This window comes from Centrocercus urophasianus, unplaced genomic scaffold, assembly GCF_019232065.1.
Source record: "Centrocercus urophasianus isolate 14NV4802_14NV808 unplaced genomic scaffold, USGS_Curo_1.0 seq_13, whole genome shotgun sequence".
NCBI classification, from domain to species: Eukaryota; Metazoa; Chordata; class Aves; order Galliformes; family Phasianidae; genus Centrocercus; species Centrocercus urophasianus.
Window position 1 is genome coordinate 28,325,197 of NW_024884475.1, and position 14,127 is coordinate 28,339,323.

Here is a 14,127-nt window from a genome sequence, read left to right on the forward strand (position 1 = left end):
GTTGTTGTTGTTGTTGTTGTTGTTGTTGTTGTTGTTGTTGTTGTTGTTGTTGTTGTTTTCCATTAAAAGACAAAATCATTAAAATTTCTAGCCAGAGACAACATAAATAAAAACATTTGGTTATGTGACAGCTGTGCCTCCTAGATAAGAGAAGCATTGTGAAATGGTGAAGTAGTAATTTTCCTGCAAGTAATTTATAGTCACCACTTCTATAAAAATGGAGGTGTGGGGAGTTGGGTGAGACATGAGGGGTAATCAGTCCCAGCATCCTGGAAAAAAGGCTCAATACTTATTTTGTGAACATTCTGAACTGTCAGAGTGATACTTTTATTCCAGTTCATTTTTCAAACTTTTTAGATATTAATTAATACAGTGAAGAATTTTCAATCAGATCCAAAATTTATTTCTTAGATTTCAAACATAGAGCAGCTGTGCAGCTGCTAAAAGCAATTCTGTTTGCTTTAACTAATGAAAAAGAATTCATAAAGTGTTTATAAACTATAACTTCTACGAATCTCCCAAAGATCTAGTAGCCCTTTGGCCAGTCAAGGGAGGACTATTAATTCCCCTTAAGAGATAAACATGACTTATTTCTAGGGAGTGAACAATGCACTGTCTCCCATTGTTGAAGGTCTCTCTGGATTGTACATCAGGAGGCAGATTTTGCAAAAAACTAATGCATATTTCAAGTATGAAAATATGAATGTTCATTGCCTAGAAGTTAGCTTCAATAAATCTCTTCCCCTTCCTAAACTCTTAGAAAACAATTACAAAAGAGAGAGGGTTCATTTTTTCAGTAGCCAAGCAGTGATGACATCTAAAACAAAACTAACTTCTGACATAACATACAGTTGACTCTTAGGAAAACCTACCGAATTTTTTATGTACGAGGAGACAATACACAATTTCAGTTGAATTGTAAAGAATGACCTCTCAGAATGCAATTATCTGTAACAGCAGTTATTGTTTTATCTGTACACTGAAGTGATCTTTACAAGAGCGTTTTATGTTTTGATAGATTCATTCTAGCTTTGGGGAAAATGTTTATAAATAAAAAAAAAATTAAATGGAGTTAACTATATAGAAATGTAAGTTTCAGTGCTATCAGTGGCAATGAGCATCATTAAAGATGTGGTCTAAAACCACCTTTTCACTCATATGAAACCCAACTTAAAAATTAACCTAAAGCCCAAGGAATGCTGAATAAATGAGGTAACCATGTCTCCAAATGCATTTTGCATTCCTGCAAGAGTCTAACAATTTTGATTTTCCTAAAATCCCTAACAGCATAGAACATTGATTTCTAAATTCCAGGAAGGAAATTAATTGCATTTTCAACTGGGGAGAGGAACGAGGCTGTATGAAGCTCTCAGTATAAAAACAAAATTAAATAGAAGAAAAGAAAGTAAGAAGTGGAGGTGTGGAAAAAAGCTTTTATGGAACTTTAAATAGCGCTGCATAAAGATGCTACTCAAATATATCATCCCCTGCATGCCTGTATAGACATGATTATTTCAGAATACTTCCTTTACGGAGGAAAGCTCTTTTTAAACTCCCATGCCTTCAGATTTTTGTTGTTTTTTAGACACAGCGGACACTTACAATGGTTTAATAGTTAAGGATAAGCACAATTGTTCTGTGATCGCCACCATAACACAGAAGTTTCCTGCAACATTTTGTGTCCTTTTTGCTACTTCTTCCCTATCAGCCAGCAATCAGGATTTTCCTGTTGCTTGGTCGTAGAGGAGCACTCTTTCACAAAGTCCCTGAACTCATATCCCATCACATAGAGCATTATGGATACTCTATTTAGCGTTATGTTAGTACTCTTCATCTAATGGTATGCAAATGAACAACTTTATCAGACCAGCAATATTAAAGCAAATGCTGAGTCTCTCAACTACACCTAATGGTCCAAACAAGTTGTATGGGTCTTCTACTGTGCTACCTATGTGCTAACCTATAGATCAGATTCTTAGCAGCTCTGCCCCACAGTATTTCACATGCACTCACAAAGAGGAAGCAAAAGATGTATGATCACCTTTTCTGAGACAGACAACCCTCCAAAACAGAAAAGACTGAATTCTTTCCACTCCCACAGACAGCACTACCACTAAGTCCAACAGTAACACTGAACAAAGAACAAAGGCATGTGTACATAATTTCCTGTTATGAAAGCTTTAAATGTGGTACCATTTGATAGATGTATTCAAAGCACGAAACAAGACATACCACACTTCTGGTACGCTAAAGTTCAGTGTTTTTTCATTTTCTTCTATCAATGGGAAATATTATTTTGGAACCATACAAGAGAACATATGTTTATAAGTTTTTGTTTAGACAATCTGATATGCCATAAAGTATGTCTGTCAACTCTCCCATGGTTTTCTCCTCCATGTTGTCAATTGGCGGCTGTAACTGAAGCAGAATGCCAATTATGGTTTCTAAACCTGACACCTAAGATGGCATACAGAGATAGTGAAAAAATTAATAACTCCATTTTTGTGAGCATTTCTCCTCCCCCTCCCCCCCCCCCAATATTCAGTATTAAACTGTGCTTTTAGCCTCATCAGTGAAAGTGAATCCTTCAGAAAAGTTCTATTAATAAGAATGTTCAGTTTTACTTCCCTAATGATCATCTTGCTCTAATAAATTTTTTCTCTGACTATGTCAAGATGAGGAATATTATTTCATACATATTTAAGAAATGATTAGCAAAAGAAATGAAAATTGACAATAAACCCTTCTATGAGAATTGCAGGAACAAGAGGTCTTCTAGATAATCCTTAAATTATCTGATTATCAGAGCTCTTTTGAAGAATAACTGGAAGCTAACAGAAAAAAATAAAACTTATTTTTGGGAAAGAGAAATCCATTGTGAATTACTGAACACATAGAAACCATGATTTTTATATATTGGCTGTTTCTCAGCTGAATGACTGGCCTGAGTTACAAATAACGTGAGAAGAGTACGCATGATACTTATCTATCCAGTCTTGTGACTATTATCTTACTGTCTCTATTAGAGAAAAGTGTTTAACTCAAAAACAGACTGGTTCCTACATAAAACTTATAAAATGCTTTGAGATTCACAGCATATTAAAAGTAATAACACTATTTCAGATTTCTTTCTCAAAAAAGTGTCAGGAAGAACACTGAGAACACCTCATCAATAAGGAGATAATTTTCAGATAATACATTACTATGTTTGATTCTAACACAAAACTGAAGATATGAGTCATAAGACAAGAAAAGTCTGTTCAGAACAATAGCCTTCATATTATTGGTTCTAGTAAACTAACTTAAAATCTACTTAAAATCTTAGAAGCTACTTCTGAATGCTGATGCACATGTAAACTTGAATGATAGAAAATAAACAGCATTTGACCTTCAGCTCCTACCTTCACTGTGAAGTAGATGTAATTGTAAGGTCCCATCTAGATTACTGCATCTAGACCTGGGGGCCCCCAACACAAGAAGAATGCAGGGCTAGAGGAGGGCCACGAATACAATTAGAGGGCTGGAGCACTTCCCTTATGAAGAAAGTTTGAGAGACTTGGGATTGTTTAGATTAGAGATGAGAATAATCCTGGGAAGCCACTTTGCAACCTTATAGTATTTGAGGAGAGCTTGTAAGCACGAGGGAGACTGATTTCTTAGGTGGTCTGATAGTGATAGGACAAGGGCAAATGTCTTTAAACTAGAAGAGGGGTCATTTAGGCTAGATGTTAGGAGGTAATTCTTTACCCAGAGGTTAGACAGGCACTGGGACAGGCTGCCCAGAGAAGCTGTAAGAGATACCTCTCATCCCTGGAGGTATCCAAGGACAAACAGGACGGAGACTTAGGCAGCCTGATCTGGTGGGCAGCAAATCTGCGTACTGCAGGTGTGTTGAGCTACTTATCTGTAAGGTCCATTCCAACCTAAGCCATTCTATAAAATGCAACTATTTCTTACTGTCTCTTCTTTGTAGAAGAGGGTGTTAAGCACTGGCATAGGGAGGTGGTTGAGTCACCATCCCTGGATGTGTTTTAAAAACCATTTGGTGCTCAGGGATTTATTAATGATTTAGTGAAGGGTTGTTAGTTAGGGTAGTATGGCTAGGTTGTGGTTGGACTCAACGATCTTTAAGGTCTTTTCCAACCTGAGTGATTCTGTGGTCCTTTTTTCCTATAAAGCTTTGTCTTAAGAAAAAAAATACTTTTCTCATGGAAAAGTATTTTGTTAAGGAAAGATCTACTTTAGCCTCAGAAATGATTGTATCATCTTCCATGTTCAAGAAATAGAAATAATTGAAGGCAACTTAAAGAGAGATGAGATAAACCATAACAGTGTCACTGAAGTTTAAAAGTTAATTCCAGTTAATAAAGTTAATTCCTTTTTGAGAAGGAAGGACAATAGAAACAACTCAAATTTCTCATTTTCAGTCCATTACCTTTTTCCAGGTTTGTGTCAAGTAAAGTGTTCTATTACCAAATGTTATAATTTTATTTAGCTACTTGGGTATCTGTCATCTGCTTTAAATTTACTATGTGGTACAAATAGCTTTTTTTTTTTTTTATTGCTCCTAAAATGTAAATACACAAAGGGTTCTCTAACACTGAGAAAATAACAGTTTTCTGAAAACATAAAAAGAGATTAAAATTGTTTTTTTAAATCATTTTACTGAAAAAAATCACTAAATGTAAATCACTTAATAGATTTTCCTCAAGCATCTCCAGTTGTCAATATCATTATGCTACCAAGTTAATTAGTCTTTGATATTCTTTTTTTCCCCATTGAAAGTGTCTTACAGATGTTCTCTTATACAGAGTAAGAAAAAAATAAGAGAGTATATATATTTTCAGAACTGTATCTTTTAATCAGAGTAATCACTGTTTCTCTGGCTGACAGATTGAAAGATGTGCTTTCTGGTAGTGAAAGAAAACTACAGCATTAGTTTATCCTAATCAATATTTCAACCAATTTATATTTAGTATAATTTGAGAACTAAGCTTAGGTATCATCCAGGAAGTCAGATGAATCCTTGTCAAGATAGAAAAAAAAGTCTAAGGCAAGAATCTTATCAAATATACAGTGGATGGAAGTAGGGATGCATTTTTTAAGTGTATAATAAGATTTACATGCAACTTTCATTTTCTTCCACAAGATTATTCTGTTTTTACCAGGAAAAAAATTAAAGTACGTACATCAGATAGCTACACAAAAGAACATATTATTACTTAGCTTTTTAACATTGCAAGATAATAGGTAATCTGAATCCAGCTACTGCTTAGAAAGAGCTCTGAATGTGAAACAAAAGTAAAAGATTTTAGCATTCTCTAAATTCACACACTGCTAATAGAACTGTGCAAATTTTTTCCATTGAGGTACAAAAAGTTACTTTTTCCAACATATGTATTCTCTTCTAACAAAATTTGTACTTAATGTGTAATTATGGCTTATACTCTTCCAACATGCCTGTTGCCCATAAGGTGCAAAGCACAGCTATACCCACAGCCGCCTAACTCCACACCCTCACACCCCCACACTCTCCCACACGTCCACCCATACCCACTTCTCAAAGCAAACTAAAAACAAGAAAGTATTGAGCTGTTTACAACTGATAGTTTATATTCACATCATTGGAATGAAATTCCAGGAAATTAATAGTTATGTATAAATACGCACAAATTGAATGAGTCACTTTTCCTGGTTTTCACTTATTAGTGTTACTTATAGAATTTCTAGTGGCAGAGACTTTGGTTTTCATTAGTACATCCTTTTATTTTACAAGAAAAATGCAGTTAGTAAACTTTCAAAAAATTGAAGTAATATTCTTAAATAGTACTATTTATATTTTACAAGCTTGTTTGTATTCCACTGTTGAAAATCAAACTCACATTTCTGCTGAAGCACAAATTATATTAACATAGACACCTAAAGGGAGCCCCTCAGCCTATCCTATCTTTCTTGCTTTTTCTTAATCTAAATTTTTTAACAAAACTGTGGTACTCTGTATTTACACAACTTACAAAAATTATTTTTTAAACATATTGTTCTCTAGAGAACTCAAAAAGTCTGTTTCAAAACCACTCAAGTTCTGAATGATGACAAAAGGAAAATGTACTAAAATATCTAGGGATATAATGAAGTCAATTGTTATTAAAACAGGTCTTGAAAATTAATAAGGATGCTCTGATAAATCCATATTCAAGCAGATGTGGGGTTCTTATGGGGGGAAAAAAGCCATCACCAACAAAAGCTGCACATACAAATAAAAATTAATGGTTGCAGTAGTAAACATCCCAATCGAAAAAAAAGAGCTTAGAGTTCTAAGAAAAAATGTATCTCCTACTGAAAGAACATTAGAGGTTTGCACTTGATGGAAGAAGAAGGAAATAGACTGTTTTGGAATCTGCACATCACATTTTCTCTTTTGAATCCCCCAAAAAGTTGCTGGGGGGAAGTAAAACAGACATAGATTGACAACCCAATCAGTTTTACATTAGTGAAAAAAAAATGGGATTTCAAAACATTTGAGGTCCATCAGTGGAAATAACACATCTCACTGAGATGTCAGGACATTGTCTAGAAATAACTGAGAGATATGGATGGATTTTATGTGTCTTTCTTCCTATTTAACCAAAACAAATCAACTCCTTCAGGCATCCTATATTCTGAACTTAAGATGCCTCTGTTCCTATTAAGAACTTTCACCTGGATGAATGTAGATAACTGATTGTTCAATAAACACACATTAGCCAGATTACTCTGATTTGTTTAACTGGATTTGAGCTATACTGTTTCCATGCTAACAAGATGAGATGGGCCCTCTTTCCTTCTATGCAGTAGCTTGTCTGTCAAAACGGTGTTTTTCAGATTTTGTAACTGATGACTCATTTGTTCTTTTGGGAACAAAAAAAAAGAAAAACCTGAGATCATTCTGTATTGCCACAGCAGTTTTCATTCTGCAACCAAAGTAGGGTGACACCTTAAGTTATCTCTTACTAGTTAGGCCAGTCTTGTTTGTTTGCTTCTTTTAGAAATGCATGCATTTTTCTTATGCATTTTAGGAATTTATTTATACATCTCCCTCCCTGCTAAGTTGCTTAAGCCCATATTCTCTTGACTATATGTATGTAGATCATTTATTTCTCGAAAACTACAACAGACAAAAAGTGCCCAAAACACTAGCTGACAAGCAAATTCTCAGCTACAAAGCACTGTTTTTCAACATAGTCACCATCAGTAGCTATGCATTTTTGCCAGCAATGAGCAAGAGCCTGCATGCAACACTCATAAATATCTGCATCAGAAATAATAACCCACTGTTTCACAGTATCAGTTACTACATAATCTGTCACATGACAACAAAATGAAATGGGATGTTGGTGGAAAATTTCATCCTCCATATCCACCTCTGATGTCATGGACCAGGATAATAAAATAGGATGCATTACTTCTGAGGTAGCCCTCAAACGATGAGTGAAGACCATTATCTGTTTAATACAATCTTGTCAGGTAGTTATGAACCTGCTCTTCTCTACATAGTATGCTCACAAACTATTGATCCCAATATCATAAGACAAACGCTTTAAAATGAGACTTTGCTTTTTTGTTGGTGGTGTTGTTGGTGGTTATGTTTGTTTATTTTTCTTAATACTTATGGATTGTACAACATACAATCCTATATCTCAAATGTTATTTCTAATGACCAGTACACATAAAATGTGCATTTCTACAAAATTTTGTAAATTTATCTATAAGTTAAGCAATAAACAAGATAACAGAAATATATCTGTGGCTAAAAAAAAATAGTGGTGGAGAATGTGAAAGTTAATATAAGCTTAGCTGACAAAATTAATATTCTTCATTGGAACTTTTACTAGCATTTATTTAACTATTTATATATTTATTTAACTATTTATATAAAGAAATAAATTAGTAAACTAATTGATAAGCACTTTTCCATGCCATTATATAACCATAAAATGTCGTAGATTGTACCTCAACAGTGCAACTGCTGTCAAACCACATACTCAGGTGAAATGTTAGGTGATATGATCAAGATTCTTTAGGAAAGAATGAATTTTATTTGAATAAATGTTTCTTTATTTGAGAGAGGTGGTAAAGGAGTCAGGAATTAAGGCAAATTCAAGTTACTTTCAGCACAGTGAATCTAAAATAATTGCCTGTTGGTTAAGCAGTGAGAAACAATTTTTGTTGGCAACTGAATGAAATTTCAGGATAGGCTAAAATAATAAATTCTTTGATACTTATCTCAGAAATGCAACTATATCCTGGGGCAAGAGATATGTATAACAACTTTTTTTTCTGGTCTACCATCCCCTACAGAGCTTCAGAACTGGTCAGACCTCTGTATTATCCTTCTAAAGACACTGTAAGAATTGCTGAAATGCTACAGAAGCCAGCAGTAAACATCAGGGGAGGTTAACACTGCCAGGACTATCACACAAGTTCAACCAGCCAAACACTGATCTCAGTTTCTTTGGAAGAAATCCAGCAGGAGACAATGGAGTTTTATTGGATGTGTAGTGCTGTAACTGAGATCTGAATTATTCCAGCAGAATTTAAGTGTGTCTATATAAATGGAGTTTTGTAATGTTCTACAGAACTGACTATACAGCAAACATAACATTATTTACTATTGTGTTCATATCTACTTCAGAATCTCATCAATGCTGAAAATTTGGCACACAGCTGGATTCATTTAATGACAGCCTTTATTTTCCAGGGTACTTGAATTAGTTATGGACATGTGCAATCTGCTCTTGACCACCTGATGTAATGATTCCATAAGGGGGAAAAAAAAGCATTGCTGGAGCATTCCTTAAAATTAGTCTGCCAGAACAGATTCTTGTAATGAGATATTTTAATAAATAAATTAATGAGTAAAGTGAATTAAAAGTCATGTTTTGTCAAATAAAATAAATATCTTGAGTAAATGTGCACGTAAATGCTAAGGTGCACTGGTTCTTTTTGTCCAATGAATGTAAAATTTGAAACTGATATTCAAATCCATGTTTCAAACATGATTATGTTTTCTTTTATAATATCCAGTAGGGCTAATACTATTTATGTATTTTCTATTGTACAAAACACCTACTCCTTTTAAACAAAGCCATACATAGTTTGGAAGCAGACCTATTATTCATATGTGTGAAACAAAAAATGGCCACCCTCTTTGCAGAGACATTATACGCAGTTCCTGAAAAAATAATAAATAATAAATAAACATCTTGGGTTTCATGTACTTCTTCCTATTAAAAGCAAATTGAAAATTAAATCAGCATGGCTTCATAATAACACTGTCTATGGATTTGAACCTCATGAGGTTCACTGAAGACAAGTACAAGATCTTGCAACCAGGTTGCGGCAGCTCCCACTATTAGTACAAGCTGGGGAATGAAAGGATTGAACACAGCTTTGTCCAAAAGGACTTGGAGGCACTGGGGGATACAAGCTGGACAGGAGCCAACCATCAATGTGCCCTCACAGCCCAGAAAGCCAACCGTATAGCAGGCTGCACCTAAAGAATCATGGTCAGCAGATTGAGGGAGTTGATCCTGCCTCTCTACTCTGTCATCATGAGATTTCACCTGGAGTACCAGATGTGGAGTCCTGAGTGAAAGAAAGATATAGACTTGTTGGAGCATGTCCAGAGTGGGGGCCACAGAAATCACCAAAGGGATGGAACCCATCTCTATGAAGACAGGCTGAGATTGCTGGGCTGTTCAGCCTAGAGAAGAAAAGTCTCCAGTCTCTATACCTGATAGCAGCCTTTCAGTATCTAAAGGGGAGCTGTAAGAAAGAAGCAGACAGACTCTTTAGCAGGATCTGTAGTGGCAGGACAAGGGGAAATGGCTTCGAACTAAAAGAGAGGAGCTTTAGACTGGATATAGGGAAATTGTTTTATTGTGATAAGGGTAACTGCTCAGAGAGGTGGTCATGTCCCATCCTTGGTGACATTCAAGGTCAGGATGGACAAGGCTCTGAACAACCTGATCTAAATGTAGCTATCCCTGTTCGTTTCAGGGAGGTTGGACTAGATGTTCAATTAAAATAAAGTTCCCTTCCAACTCAAACAGATCTATGACTACGTAATTAGGTAGCAGTAGATTTTAGCCATTTAAATCAGGGCAATATACAAGTGGATAAAATAAGCTTATTATTCAACATATTACAGCAAATTTGTTTTCATTCTTAGCTGAGTTGAAAAATTAAAAGTTGCAATTAGCTGTCATCTCAGAGCTTTTTTGCATTTCAGTACCAGATAATCAGCAATTTGAGATCAAAATAACACTCAGGCACTGCAATAGTTACAATTAAGAGCACGTTGTTCACCAAAAAAGAAGGCAGCAAAATATCTTTGGAAAATATTCGGCATAATTTGGCTAGTATTTCTGAGCACTAAAGAAACTACAATGAAACATAATTTGAATTGAATTGAGTCAGAAACCATGAACAGATAATAATATAGAATATACTTTGATTTATGCTTCATCGTCCTTTCAAAACGATGTCAACTGCCTTTCCATTTACCCAAGTTTAGGACAAGCTCATTGGAATTGTGTTGTAAAAGCAATGTCTGTACGGTCTCATGAACAAATAGTGTGGTCCATACAGAAATGTGAATGAACAATGTATCTGTTTCTAATTTATTTGTGTTTTTTTCTCATCCCAGCTGGCCTTTAATACCTCTGGGGATGGGGCATCCATAACTTCACTGAGCAAACTGTTCCTAAATCTCGCCTCTTTTAGTTTAAAGACATTCCACCTTATCCTATCACTGTCAGACTACATGAAAAGTCTATCTCCCTCCAGATTGTAACCTCCCCTCAAGTACTGCAATGCTGCAATGAAGTCTCCCCAGGACTGTCTCTGAGCTAAATGAGGCCATCTCCCTCAACCTTTCTTCATAGGAGACATGCTCCAGATCTTTGATCATCTTCATGGCCCTCCTCTGGATCTACTCCAACATCTTCACATCTTTCATGTGTTAGGGGCCCCAGATTGAGTCCCTTTCTACAGAACTGCTGTAAATGAATTCTTCTTGCAGTCTACACATATCTGGGATTATCTTGACCAAGTGCAAAACCTTGCATTAGGCCTTCTTGAATTTCATTAGTTCATGTAGGCCTACTTTTCAAGGCTATCCAGGTCCCTCCAAATAATTATCATTCCCTCTCTTGTGTCAATTGCCCCACTCAGCTTAGTGTCATCAGCAAACTTGCTGAAGGTACACCATTCATGACCAGCATCTATATGGACACAGATCCCTTTACCTCAGTCCTCTTGCTGCAACAATCCAACCAATTCTTTTTCTGCTGAATCTAGCCTTCAAATACATAATTCTCAAGTATAGAGACAAGGATCTGATAGAGGACCATGTCAGAGGCCTTGCACAAATACAGACAACGTCACTTGCCGTTCCTCTGTCCACCAATGTCATTATCCAATTACAAGGCCATCAGATTTATCAGGTACTTTCTGCCCTTGGTGAAACTGTGCTGGCTGTCTCAGATCACCTCCTTGCCTCACATATACAATGATATCTCTTTCAGGAGAAGTTGCTTCATGATCTTCCATGGCACAAAGGTGAGGTTCACCAGCCTGCAGTTTCCCAGATAAGTCTTTCTCACTTTCTTGAAAATAGTAGTGATGTTTCAGTTTTTCCAGTCACTAGGGGCTTTGACTAACAGCCACAACTTTCCAAATATGATGGAGAGTGCTTTGGCAACAACATCAGCCTATTCCTTCAGGACCCTCGGATGCATGTCATCCAGCCCTGTAGACTTGTGCACATTTGATGTCATGAGGTGTTCCCATACTTTTTTTCAGTGAGAGAGATTTTACCCACCTGACTTCTACCTAGGTATTAAGGGAGACAAGAGGCTTGGAAATCCTGACTGTCAGAGAGGACTGAGACAAAGAATTCGTTGAATACCTCAGCCTTCTCTGTGTCTGTGGAAGCCAGTTCTCCCTTCACATTTATCAGAGGTGGTATACAGTTCTATTTGCCTGCCTCTATTAGCAAATGTATCTTTAAAATACCCTCTTGTTATTTTTAACATTCCTCATCAAGTTCAGTTCCATCTGCACCTTTACTTTCCTGCTCCCATCTCTGCACATCTGGATGGCATGTTTATTACAGACACTTCCTTCTGTAAAAAATAAGACAAACCACAAATACTAGTTAAGAGTAACTTGGGTAGCAAGAATAAGTTTGAAACAGCATTATGTTGATTGTAATTTGAAAAGGTATGTAACCCTATTTGCCTCCAAAATCTCAACGAGGCTCCAAAGTTTATTGATTTTTACTGCTTGGAGACTGGAATTGCAAGGGGAGTAAAGTAAATCTTAACTATTAACATAGTTAAACTATCCTCAAGATCTGCTGTAAAACCATCTGCACAATAAATCTCCTTCCCAACTACAGATATCTATGAAGAATCTTAAAAGCTTCACTATCCTAGTGAATGTACATTAAACAAACAGATGGAGAACACTGCCAGGTCACAAAATACATCATGCACTGTAAAAAGATTATCCCCTGAGAGCCCGCCAACCTAATTAATTTACTATATATAATTTTCTGTCCCTCACTTCTCATCCAGCTGCTCAGGGGAAGTGATAGACTTTCCTGTATTCATCCACTTCAAGTTGGGAAAGCTATTATAAATATTGCCTAAGTCCCGGCCTTGCTAATAAGCATATTATCCTAACTTTGCTGAAAAGTGCAGCCCACTTTTAATCACTTCCTACACAACATTATTAAAATTCAGAATGAAAAACTGACTTTTTAATAGCCTTTCCTTGGACTACCCATTCCCTCTTTCCTTCTATGTAACACAGTTAAGAAACAGGAAATCTACTCTAAAAATAATTTCATCAAGAAAAGTTATTTCATATTCCTTGTTTTTCTAGAAATATGCTAAATTAAGATATTTTATTCTAGACTTCTCAAAGTGAGTTTTGCATCTTTGGATTTCACTTAGCTCTTCCATTTCTCATATATTGTTCTAGTTGAAGCCAATTCTTCAAAACCATGTCAAATTTAAATGTCTTATGGTAAACAAAAACAGTATTTTTATTTTGGTCAGCACACCGTTTCTATTTAACTCAAAATTCTGCAGTGTTCAATCATAGAATTTCTACATCAGTCATGAAAATAAATTTTAAGAAAAGCAAAAAATATTTTCAAACACTTAAGAAGCAATTACTGTATCTTTGTTGCTACTATTTTCATGAATTACTGGCTTTCAATAATTCTGCCTCAAACCCGAATCTCATTTCAGAAATTTGTAACACCAGCAACATAATTTTGCTGGACTTCATTGACTGAAGCTGGAGATCTTTGAGTCTAGCTGATTTTCCTGATGGTTTCAATTGATTAACACAGAAATGACGTTCCAACTGAGCATTTGGCGGTCAATAAATTCCTACTTTTTATTGGGTTAGTATTTGAAATGTCTGAAATACTAACTTCACATTCACCCAAGTCAGACAATGAGTCAGTTACAGATACTGAATTAAAACCAAGGATATGTCTGGTGACTAATCACCTCATGGGTTTCCATCACTTCTTGTAGAAGAAAAAACCTTGGAATACATGTGGAAAAAAGTGAACTATGAAATGTTATTACAAGTCTGGAATTGCTGCAAATTAAACTTCATTACCTTGGGAAAAATTTAACATTCACAAATATAATATGAAATTATCCATACTTTCACATTCAAGTACTTACTCTACTAAGATGCTAAATGAACAGCCTCCTGAAAACTTTCATTTCTATTGCTTCCTGCACTAAAAGAACTGTAAGGTGATTTAGCATTTTTTTAAAAGACCATTCCTCCATTTTTATTATATTACTGTAATATTGAGAGTGTTGCCACTAACACACCAGAGATTTAAATTAATTATATGTCCTTGTTATTATTAATTTTTTTTCTGTGTGCTTTAGTTTAAAAAAACCTACAAATACACTAAAATAAACAAAATTTTCCCACTTTTTAACTTTTTCATACTACAATCAAGATCGCTGGACAGTTGTTAATTTTCTCTTACTGAGAATATATTTTATTTTAATTACCATAGAAATTTGAACAACAACAAAAAAAGGG